This window comes from Ovis canadensis, chromosome 6 (genome assembly GCF_042477335.2).
Source record: "Ovis canadensis isolate MfBH-ARS-UI-01 breed Bighorn chromosome 6, ARS-UI_OviCan_v2, whole genome shotgun sequence".
NCBI classification, from domain to species: domain Eukaryota; kingdom Metazoa; phylum Chordata; class Mammalia; order Artiodactyla; family Bovidae; genus Ovis; species Ovis canadensis.
In genome coordinates this window covers 74414194-74425356 of record NC_091250.1, presented here as the reverse complement: position 1 = coordinate 74425356, position 11163 = coordinate 74414194, and the positions used below count along the sequence as shown (strand labels likewise).

Below are 11163 nucleotides of genomic sequence, written 5' to 3'. Positions count from 1 at the left end.
AAGGAATGGGCTTTATCAGATTTTTTGCTCAGCTTTATTTTGTCAGCTATTTTCTATCTTCATCGGTCACACTGTATGACAGCCAGTTCTAGACAGGTGTGGACTGACTTGTCACAGCTGCACCTTGTCATAGCTGCCCCCTACGTCTCAGTTTATGCCCTATAATGTCACTAGTAGCGCTGTTACACAATGGTTAAAGAAACTTGCTTAGCTTTTCTGGTATACATACAAAACTGTTAAGTACTGAATGTGTATCCTTTGAAGAGATCCTTGATCTCTAAAGGGATGGGAGCCATTAAATGAGGCATAGTCTAGACCATTCCTCAGAATCCCCAGTGGAATTGAAATTAACTCACTCCTAGGAGTAACCACGGAGAAGGCACTAGCGACCCACTCCAGTACTCTTGCCTGGAAAATCCCATGGATGGAGGAGCCTGGCAGGCTGCAGTCCGTGCGGTTGCTAAGAGTCAGACACAACAGAGTGACTTCACTTTCACTTATCACTTTCCTGCATTGGAGAAGGAAATGGCAACCCACTCCAGCGTTCTTGCCTGGAGAATCCCAGGGACGGCAGAGTCTGGTGGGCTGCCGTCTATGGGGTCGCACAGAGTCGGACACGACTGAAGCGACTCAGCAGCAGCAGCGGCAGGAGTAACCAGGTCAATAATTCACTCTTGGATGGTTTTCTATTCTTCCTGTTCATTCTTCTCAGGTCCCTATTTCTGGAGCCCCGAGATTACTTCTTCAAAATGAATGACCTACACACAAAGCTCTTGTCCGAGTCTTCACTTTTGGGAGGAAAAACCCAAGTCACACTTACATATACTAGTTGTTTCTTGCCCCCCAAAACTTACAATCAATCATAGGACATTACATGCATCCAGATAACTAAAATAAAAATCAACGAGACAAAAATATAAATGGAAGTTCAGAGACCATCTAGATTGAGTGAAAAAAATCTTCTTAGAAGTGATGATTTTTTTCTCTGGGCCTTGGAAGAAGACAAACTTTGGATTTTTCAACATGTAGATGAAGAATGGAAAGGCCATTCTAAATAGAATGATGTATAGAGGAAGAGACAGGAATACCCAGGCCTATTCTGGGACTGTTGTCTTAATTTGACTGGACCATGAAATTTATGAAAAGCAACAGCGAAATGTAAATATGCAAAGTTAGATTAAGATCATGTTGTCATTGATATATCTATGGCTGATTCATATTGATGCTGATGTTTGGCAGAAACCAACAATACTGAAAAGCAATTATCCTTCAAAATAATACATTATTAAAAACAGATCATATTGTCAGGGGTTTGAAAGTCTATGGAGACTTGACTAGAAGTCTAGGGATTGGCTAGAATAGCCTAGTCTTGACTAGAACATAGGGCTATATGAAAGTTATCATGTATACTTCTATGAGAATTAATAGTAGAACGCAAATTGAAACCATGAAATATATGCTAAAAATTATGAAAGCACTCGTTCTGTAAGGGATGTTGCAACAGTCATTACAGCTGGATTTTCCTGTTTTCTCTAGGATGATTGAACTTTAAGATTTCACAACCAAGTTTCAATTACTTAGTACTAATCGTGCATCAGTTTGGTAGGGCTCCAAGCCTGGGTGGCCTAAACAACGGAAATGTATTGTCTCTCAGTCCTGGAAGGTAGAAGCCCAATATCAAGTTTCCAGCAGGGCTGGTTCCCTCGAGTGGTGGAGGGAAGGATCTGCTCCAGGCCTCTTCCCCGTGGCTTATAGATGACTGTATCTCTCTGTGTTTCTTCACATGGTCTTCCCTCTATGCCTGTGTCCAAATTTCCCTTTTTTATAAGGACACCAATCACATTGGATTATGGCGCATCCTGACAACCCAGTCTGAACTGATATACTACCTGACTACGTTTCCAAATAAAGTGACATTATGAGGTACTGGGGTTTAGGACGTCAGCAGAAGAATTTTGGAGAACACAATTCAACTGGTTACTTCTTGTGAGTCTAAAAGAAATCCTTAAAATGGAGTCATAAAGTCAGTTAAAGTTTATTGAACCAATTCAAGACTTGGAGAAGTTAGATCAATCCTTTATGGAAATAACTGATCTTGTCAGTGGTCTTAAGGAGTTTACTAGGAGCTTGAAATTGTATTTGTAGAAACTCCTGCTGAAGAATTCCAAGTTGGGAGATGAAGAATCAGTTCAAAATGTGAACAAATATGTATGAATAGTAAGGAAAATAAGAAAGATGTCACATGGAAAGGAGAGAAACATTGCAGATTGGGTGAATGTAATCTCTGCTTCTCAATGTCTGGGTTGTAACGCTAACTCTATTACTTATATGTGAATGGTGTTGGATAATTTACTAGATCTTTCCAAGCCTAAATTCATTATTTGAAAAATCTGTATTGTCAATGCTATGGTCTTCCCAATGGTCATGTATGGTTGTGAGAAGGCAAAACGCCACAGAATTGATGCCTTCGAATTATGGTACTGGAGAAGACTCCTGAAAGTCCCTTAGACAGCAAGGAGATCAAACCAGCCAATCTTAAAGAAGATCAACCCTGAATATTCACTGGAAGGACTGATGCTGAAGCTGGAGCTCTAGTATTTTGGTCATCTGATGTGCACAGATGACTCATTGGAAAAGTCCCCTATTCTGGAAAGATTGAGGGCAGAAGGAGAAGAGTGTGTCAGAGGATGACATGGCTGGATGGCATCACCGATGTAACGAACATGAACTTGGGCAGACTCCGGGAGATGGTGAGGGACAGGGAGACCTGATATGCTGCAGTCCATGGGGCCGCAAAGAGATGGACACGAGTGGGCAATTGAAGAAGAAGAACAACCCTTAGAGTTGCTAGCCAAGACCTTTAGATTTCCAGTTATGAGTTAAAGATTGGTTACAATATGTCCCCCTACAGGCAGATTTCACATGGCTACCTTTCCAAGTGGTTCTGTTGAAGCCCCTTTTCCTAGGATTGAGGTAAGAGGGAATTCATAATATACTAAAAATGCTCTCCAAAACCCTCTTCCAATCCTTAACTCCTTTCAGATTCTCCAATCGCTTCTATTAACTAGAAGTCAGCGAAGGGTTGTAGTTATCTAGTCTCACACTTCATTCCAGGGTTCTCGACCAAATGGAGATTAAAATAGTTCCATTTTTATCAGTTTCTTATATTAATAAGATGCAGGGAAATGGACATGTTTACGTAGTGATAAGGCAGGGCTTCCTAGGTGGCACTAGGGGTAAAGAATCTATCTGCTAATGCAGGAGACATAAAAGATGCAGGTTTGATCCCTGGGCCAGGAAGATCCCCTGAAGGAGGGCATGGCCACCCACTCCAGTATTTTTGCCTGGAGAATCCCATGGACAGAGAAGCCTGACGGATTACAGCCCATGATAATAGGAGGGCCAAGTAATTTGGATTTTATATATATATGTGTGTGTGTGTGTGTGTGTGTGTGTGTGTGTATAAAATCACAGCCTTTGACCTGTAATTCCACTTCTGGAAATCTAGCCTGAGGAAATAAGTTGAAATGTGAACAAATATTTCTTCACAAGCCTTCCCTCATAGGTCAGTTGGTAAAGAATCTGCCTGCAATGCAGGAGACTCCAGTTTGATTCCTGGATTGGGAAGATCCGCTGGAGAAGGGATAGGCTACCCACTCCAGTATTCTTGGGCTTCCCTTGTGGCTCAGCTGGTAAAGAATCTGCCTGCAATATGGGAGACCTGGGTTCAACCCCTGGGTTGGGAAGATCCCCTGGAGAAGGGAAAGGCTACCCACTCCAGTATTCTGGCCTGGAGAATTCCATGGACTGTGTAGTCCATGGGGTCGCAGAGAGTCGGACACGACTGAGTGACTTTCACTTTCATGTTGATTTCAGACTTATTGTTAACAGTGAAAATTTTGAAACACTTCAAATTTCCAGCAGTGGAAGGATGTGCTGGGTTCATTTAGTGACATAATTTGCAATTATTATAAGTACTGTCTACAGTTAAGATGGTAAATTTTGTGTTATATGTTTTTTTACCACAACCTAAAAAAAAATTGTAGAGGACGTTTACTCATTAACTTAAGGGAATGCTTATATTACAACATAAATGAAAAGCATAGGATGCCAAATAGTATGTACAGGATGGTTTTCAATATGTTTGAAATATGCAAAGAAAAAAAGTCTAGATGAAAATATACAGAAGCATTATCAGCACTTGCCTGTGCTTGATGCTTGCTTTTGCTTTTACGTTTTTCTGTACTTAAAAATTTTACAACCAACAACAGCAAAAAAGAAATGAGGTTTAGGAGAACAAAACTAGGTCTCTGTTAGAGGTGGGGGCAGTAGAGAATAAGTGTTGTGAAGCTGGGTTCTGTGCATATGCATCCTGGAATTAAAGCGTGGCTCAATTTCTCTATAAACTGTGTCCTCGGATGAATTCTTCAACCTCTTCCAACCTCCTTTTCGTCATCTGGAAAATGGCATAAAAACCATACCTTGCTTATAAGATTGTTAAGAAACCAGAGGTATAATGTGTGGAAAGCCAGGGTCTGGCTATTCACTCTAGGGCTGGAGGTGCACAATGGGCAGGAGGACACTCCCGGGACAGGCTAGCCCAGCCTGGGTTCTGCCTCTTCCACCTCCTTCTAGCCACCCTGAGTGGTTATGTAATGCCTCTCTGCTTTGTTGCCCTGGGTGTAAAATAGTCTCATCCTGTTGTTAGGAGCATTAAATGAGTTAATATGTGTAATGTCAAAAAAACAGGGCCTGGCCCAAAGCAAAAGGTCAATAAATGTTAGCTCTTGTGATGATGTCAGTATTATTCCAGTTATTGTTGTCTTCATTACCTTATGTCACCACATGTGGAGCTGGAGATGAGCTGCTCATCATGCTCAGTCTAGATCGTCCTGGGCTGTCTACATATATGGACAGAGATTTCTGTCTACATATAGAGAGATAGAGGTATAGATTTTTTACACTTTCTTGCCCCTAAAGCCTTAAGGATAAATTTCTGAGGACACAGGTTCTGATAGATGTTTCTACAACAGGATCATTTGTAGATTGAACAGGGTTAGCTGAGAAAGGGAGCCAAAGCTGGAAACAGCGAGGTGAAGAATGAGAAATAGCAGTATTTGGCGTTATCGGGAAATATTTTGTGGTGAATTAGAGTTTCAGTTTGTTGCTTAATTGTAGCATGGCCATTTATTAACTTAAAACTCTAACCCTATTTGTTCACTATGGCAGCCACTAACCATGTGTCACTACTGAGTTATTAAAATGTGGCGAATTTGCGTTGAAATGTGCTGTAAGTGTTAAATACACATTATTCTACCAAACAAATAATGTAAAATATTATGTTAGTAGTTTTTTATATTACATGTGAACATTTTGATGTATTGGAGTAAACAAAATAATCAAAATTAATTTTTGTCTTTTTAAACTTGTTTACTAGATAATTTAAAGTTATTTATATGACTTGCCTTCTTTCTGTATTCTATTGGACAATGCTTCTCTAGTCTTTAGTAACAAAGAACCAAATCTCTGCAAAATTATTAGGCTTCCACTACTTATTTGTTTGGGGCTTTCCTGGTGGCTTCGGCTTCCCTGATAGCTCAGTTGGTAAAGAACACACCTGCAATGCAGGAGACCCCGGTTCAATTCCTGGGTTGAGAAGATCCACTGGAGAAGGGATAGACTACCCACTCCAGTATTCTTGGGCTTCTCTTGTGGCTCAGCTGGTAAAGAGTCCACCTACAATGTGGGAGGCCTGGGTTCGATCCCTGGGTTGGAAAGAGCCCCTGGAGAAGGGAATGGATATCCACCCCAGTATTCTGGCCTGGAGAATTCCATGGACTGTGTAGTCCATGGGGTCACAAAGAGTCAGACACGACTGAGTGACTTTCACTTTCACTTCCCCTGGTGGCTCAGTGGTAAAGAACACCCCAGCTTTTGCAAAATTTTAAAAATTTCTCTCCGCCTTATACTCATCAAGTGAAGTAGATGAATGATGAAAAATTTGAAATCCCTAATCACTCGAGGATTTTTTTTTTTTTTCAGAAATTCAGGAAAGTGTGAAGTTGCTTAGTCGTGTCCAACTCTTTGCAACTCCGTGGATTGTAGCCTACCAGGCTTCTCCGTCCATGGGATTCTCCAGGCAAGAATACTGGAGTGGGTTACCATTTCCTTCTCCAGGGGATCTTCCTGACCCAGGGATCAAACCCAGGACTCCCGCATTGGAGGCAGACGCTTTAAGCTCTGAGCCACCAGGGAAGCCCACGTGAGGATTTTTTTTTTTTCCAAAAATTCAGGAAAAACTTGTGACTATTTTCTCTTACTGATATTTATAATTAAACTAGAGCTCTACCAAAACAACATATTTTCCACACCAGACTATGTGCTATACTGCAAGAGCTTTAGGGGGAAAGCAGCTCCTTCAGGTGGGCTGACTTGGGTCATGTGATTTTCCTACCGGTCTGCACTGGGGACTTAGGCCCTACCAAAGGCAAGAGAGAAAATAGGCCTGTAGACTCTTAGGTGGTCCGGGGGTCCTCTGACCAATAGAGATGTTCCATTTTGGATGATGAGACAAAGAGCCAAGTCAGATTTCTTAGCTTGGGGGAAGTACCCACACGATGAGGCTCAGCTCCGCCCTTAAGTCAAGACACTGAGAAAGGCAGAAAGTAGGAAGAAACAGAAGCAAAGGCAGCAGGAAAGAGAAGCTAGGATTCAAACGTGAAGCAGAAAGAGTCAAAGAGAAGCTGTCATAACTTGAGTAGAGAACAGCCCTTGCCCACTTAGGCGGGTGCAGCAAGGTGGGCACCAGGGCTGCCTCAGGGAGTCCTGAGGAGTCAGCGTTCCAGGTCTTTGTGAAGCCTGGCCCTGTGCTGCTGAGCCTCCTCACTTCCTGGGGGCTCTTTCTCTCTTTACCTGTAGTGTCTTTAAAATAAACCTCCACCACTTGAGGTAATCCAAAGCTCTCTGTTGGTTTCAAGTTACATACGAAGGCATAAATACGGCACGAAGAAGTTTGAGATCAGGGGAAGTCGTGAGGGAAGAAATGTATACGAGTGACTGAGTATGTGTGTGAGAGAGAGAGAGAGGAAGACAGACAGACAGACAGAGGTAGAAGAATATTGGGTCAGATATCGCTGAAGCCCAAAGTAAGAGAAGAGGGAGAAAAAAGGAAGGAAAAAAAAGGAAATATTTTTGAGGGGAATAAAAAATAATCACTAGCCAAAGATATCAGCACATACAGTTCTGAGCCTACTATTCTTACTGCTAATTGCAAATAAAGGTTTAAAGATTCTAGAAAATCCAGGGCAGAAGGAATATTATACAAACCCTTAGGCACCTGAAGTAGTGAAAATTTTGGGCGTTGGAGTCAGATAGACTCAGTTTTAAATCTTGACTCCATCTCTTACAGGAGAATGGCCCTGGGGAAGTTTTTTCTTCTGTCTGGACCAGATTCACCATTTTCTAATTTGACTTGACTTGTTTCTGAAAATTAAACTTAAACATAAGTAAAAAAAAATTCCCCATTCACTGGGAGTGTAAAATGTTTAAGAATGCTGGGCTCTGGGAAAGGGAAGAATATGTCTTTGGACACAAAAAAACGAAAGTGTTTATTTTATTTGATTTTATGAGAGGGCTCTATAGAATATGTGCACTGGAGATGGATGGCACTAATGATTGAACAGCTATGTAAATGTATCATACTTAATGCCACTGAACTGTACACTTAAAATGGCTAAACTGGCAAATTTTACTTAATGTGTGTGTTAGTTGAACAGTCATGTCCAACAGTCATGAAGTTGACCCCATGAACAGTAGTAGCCCACCAGGCTCCTTTGTCCATGGAATTCTCCAGACAAGAATACTGGAGTGGGTAGCAGTCAGATTCTTTACCATCTGAGCCACCAGTATCTCACTGCAATTCTTTAAAAAATAACCTAAGATTGTATGAACTCATGCAACATGTAATGCCACCAGCATGCAGCAGAGGGCAAAGGAGGGTACGCGTCACAGAAAAGCTTGATTCAGCCACTTCTGCAGCCAGTTCTGGTCCTGTGCATCAATCTTCCATACCTGCAGCTCTGTGGAGCCGCTGCAAGCCTGAGGGTAAGAACTCTAGCTTTGACTGCTGTAACACTCATGAAAAAGAGAGAAGGGCTGTGTGGGTCTGTTCTAAAGAAAATGGGAGGAAAAGATTTATTCAGATTTTCAGATTTGTCATCCTTATTCCATAGATGGGAAGAAAGTAGCCTTGTTCAGATTTTTAGTATTTATTACTTTGCCTATACTAATCTGAAGGTTAATGACTAGTGAGTGACATTGGGCTTAGTATTGACCACTGCTGATCTGAGGAATTGTCCTGCAGTTGCTTGAGAGTTTGCGTTTCCTTTTTCTGGTTTCTTGAAATTCATGACCCCTAGCAGAGCATAGGTAGCTTCGAGAGAGGCACGTATGTAGGAAGTGAGGAAGAGACCACAGTAGCACTAACCCTGCCAACGGAATTAGTCTTGGTAATCACACTCTATGCTATTTCATTTCAGAGTTTGAAATGCCTTCGGTTTGCATTCTGAAGGGACGAGATAGGTCTGGGTTCAAATTCATGCTCTAGCAATTATTCACTGGCTCACCTTGGGCAAGTGACTTAACCTCTGGTTTTAGCTCCTCCATTTGCAAAATGGGGATAAAAATATCCATCATTTTGTTGGGTTGTTGAGAAGATTGAACAAAATAATGTATGGAAAGCATTTATCTCAGTGCCAGAGAAACAGGAAACAGGAAACTCATAAAATGTCAGTCATTCTTATTCCTTTCTCCATTTTTTTTGCATCATTTGGAAAAGAGAGATTAGATTAAGTATTTGGCAAGCCACCGATTGTCATTTTATTTTATGGTGTCTTTTGACTTGGACTTTTCAATCATAAGCTATTAAAAAAAAAATCATTCTGTTTTCACCTGCTTTCAGCAGCCAGTAAGAGTAGCATGACCATAATAAAAATGTGTTTATTGATTGCATCAAAAGTTTACATCCTACTTTTAAAAATGTTTAAATGAAATGGCATAATTTATATGCATTGCCTGAGAGAGAGAACCTTTCTATTATATTAAGAGAAGTTTAGAGTCAGTTCCGCTTACTTCTTTCGAATAAAGTTTCAGATGAGATTGTGTTATTGGGTAAAAAAGAGAAGAGACGAGTAAAACATGAAAACTATAATATCTCAACTTACAGGATTCCAGATAAAGCAAGTGGGTTAGATTTTGCTGCACTTTTCAAGGGTTCTAGCTCCTAGACATAGGAGCAACTTAAGATGAGTTCTTATGAATTGAAGTACTCTTTGAGGTAATAACGTTAGAAAACACCTCATCATCTTAATGTCTCTAAACTGCCAGTATCCTACAAGCCATAGTGGAGCCTGAGAAGAAGAAAAATCAAGGAAAAAAGTAGTACTAATCCTGTCTTTATGGAAAATTTTTTTGATATTTTGTTCATTGTGGGTTTTACATTAATTTTACTTTAAGAATTTTATTAAAATATTATTTATCTTGATTAACAAGTTTCTTGGTGCCTCTCAAAATCTGTGCTGAAACCACCCTAGTCTTGGCCCTGATAACTGCTACCATTTGTGACATGCTAGGCATGATACCATCTGAGCCACCAGGGGAGCTCAAGTGGTTTATATATATTATCTCTTTAATGCCTTTGCACAAAACCCATGTTACAAATGAGAAAACAGAACCTTTCAGCAGTTAAATGAATAATCTAAGTTATCACGGTCAATGAGGCGTTAAGATTGGACTGAAACCCAGACGTATTAATTTCTATCACTAAACTCATTCTCTAATCATCATGTACTACATTATAACAGGAATTCATAACTCCAATTAATTCATTTGATATATATTTTGAGAGCATATTATATACCATACTGTGCTAAGTGAAGTGAAGTCGCTCAGTCGTGTCCGACTCTTTGCGACCCCATGGACTGTAGCCCACCAGGCTCCTCCGTCCATGGGGTTCTCCAGGCAAGAATACTGGAGTGGGTTGCCATTTCCTTCTCCAAGAGATCTTCCCGACCCAGGGAAAGAACCCAGGTCTCCTGCGTTGCAGGCAGACGCTTTAACCTCTGAGCCACCAGGGAAGCGAAATACAATATTGAGATCACTAATCTACTTATATACATATAATGTATATTTACTAAGCACATGCCATGTACTAGGCACTATCTCTCTGCTTGGAATGCAGAGGTGAGCGAGATTGTCAGACCCCTTCTCTCATGGGGGTGAGAGGTGGGAGTGGTAGTCAACAAATAAATAAATGAACAAAAGTTTCATATAGTGGTCAGTGCTCTATTTTGTAGAGAAATAAAACAGGATGAAGAGAATGAACAGCAAGTTAATCTAAATGGCCTCTTTAGATTAAGTGGTCAAATCAGGTTTCTTAGAGGAGATAGAGTTTAAGTCAAGACCTAAATGATAAGATCTGGCCAAGGAAGGATGAGAGAAGAGCATCCCAAGCTGAGGTTGGGGCAAGATGATGTAGCCAAGGAACAAAGAGAGGGGCAGTGTGATTGGAGTGCAGAGGGCCAAGAGAAGACCGATATGAAATGAGATCCCAGAAGGAAGCAATAGGAGCACATGGAGGATGCTATGGTTCAGCATTTGGACCCTGGATTTCATTCTAAGTGCAATAGTATCAATACATTAGGTAGGACATAGGTAGGGAGCTACAACAAGTGACTCCTAAATACAGTAGCTTCAACAAGACAGTGCTTAACTAAATGGCTTCATCCAAGTCAGTCCTTGTAAGTAACTGATCTAAAACTAAGTTGGGCGGCACTTGCAGATTTATTTGCTGGATTTCTTGAACTGTGTTTAAGGGAACATTGAAGAATCAATATGACCTAGAGAGATACAATTTTATCATGATTCATGTATTAATAGCATAATTGAAAGCAGATTTATCTTGACTCATCCTAGGAAGACAAGATAGCAGAGTGGTTAAGAGCCCAGGTTCTGCCCTCACCATGAATTAAGTTTGTGACTGTGGTGCAGTTTCAGGACCTCTTGAAGAACCACATTCTATACCTATAAAGGCTGAACAGTGATAGCGCTTACCTTACAAGGCAGTGGTTTTAAGGGTCAGTGTATGGAATATCAGTGAATGGTAGC

The 11163-nt window shown here is 40.9% G+C and overlaps 1 protein-coding gene across 5 annotated transcripts in view; it reads left to right on the top strand.

Moving 5' to 3' along the window:
- Positions 1–8003: 8003 nt before the first annotated feature.
- The window catches only part of TLR10 (toll like receptor 10), a 36049-nt gene continuing 32889 nt past the window's right edge, over positions 8004–11163 (top strand). For 2 of the 5 annotated variants that reach the window (XR_011257711.1, XR_011257706.1), the window contains exon 1: positions 8031–8103. The gene's annotated coding sequence lies outside the window, so the exon portion shown is untranslated. Of the gene's footprint in view, positions 8104–11163 lie in introns of all 5 variants that reach the window. The other 3 variants (XR_011257707.1, XM_069593854.1, XR_011257709.1) reach the window with 3 other exon arrangements.